At 33.0% G+C, this 1,038-nt stretch overlaps 1 protein-coding gene across 1 annotated transcript in view; it reads right to left on the bottom strand.

The window, feature by feature from the left end:
• Nucleotides 1-1,038, bottom strand: part of LOC118732446 (putative protein kinase C delta type homolog) — a 46,702-nt gene that overhangs the window by 9,661 nt on the left and 36,003 nt on the right. The window lies entirely within an intron of this gene.

Below are 1,038 nucleotides of genomic sequence, written 5' to 3'. Positions count from 1 at the left end.
TACTAATGCATGAAAATCCTAACCTCAAAAAAATCACCCGTTATATAGATATCGCTTAGCTTAGAATGGAAAGTTGCACAATCTCCCTTTGCAGAAACGCAGATAGTAAACCATCTATACCCGTGGACTTAAATGGCTCGTACCGCTCTTTATAAATGTGTCTTCAAAATATTCGAGATCTTCCCCCTTTTGTAATGCACGTATCTATTCTAGCACAGTTTTTGGGAAGGTTGTCGCAGCCGCTTCTATCACAGCCTTGCTGCCTGTAGTTCATTCACTAGTCCCATGTAAGAGATTTAGCAAGAATCTTCCAAAGCCTAGAGTATTATTTTCAATGCTAACAAAAAATCCTGCCTTTCTTTTTTAAATATGGATATTTCCATAGTCATGTACGTGACAGTCGTACGTTTCAATGAGATACAAACTAAGAAACACATTTGTTTTCTTTTACATCTTTGGGCCTTTGGGTAGCACATAATTAGTTATATACATATTTAACAAAAAAAGAAGCAATCGAACCATGCGGTAAATTTACGGAATTAAAGAGAGTGACGTTATGTGACAAAAATGGAAATTGATTTATATTCTTTTCTTACAAAATCTCAAAACTCTGCGAATTGAGGATGGCTCTTTTCATGAAACTTGTTTTAATATGATTCGGAGTAATTTTAGTTGTTTTTAGAGTTTTTTGGATTAATGCAACTTTTTTCAATTTTCTTTTACAATGCCAAATGACACGGCGTGACGTGACATAAACTTCCACGCAAATAAAACATGAATTTAATGTCGTATATACTTTATGTTTTGACTTCAGTGCCAATTCAAGGTAAATTTTTTCGAAATCTATGATTTATTACGTTTCAATTACATACGCCAAATCCGAACGAATTCGAACCATAAATACGGTATTTCAAAATATATCCACACTGGCGCCACCTAGCAAGACTATTTTCCTCGAAAATATTTCTGCTTACATAACCAGTATACATTTAAATAAATAATATAAAAAAAAACTTTTTAATATACAACGCTTTTATA

The sequence above is a fragment of the Rhagoletis pomonella genome, unplaced genomic scaffold (genome assembly GCF_013731165.1).
Source record: "Rhagoletis pomonella isolate Grant_MI unplaced genomic scaffold, Rhpom_1.0 Rhpom_scaffold_00002, whole genome shotgun sequence".
NCBI classification, from domain to species: Eukaryota; Metazoa; Arthropoda; class Insecta; order Diptera; family Tephritidae; genus Rhagoletis; species Rhagoletis pomonella.
Note: the sequence above shows the minus strand (reverse complement) of the source record. Positions and strands in the feature narration are given on the sequence as shown.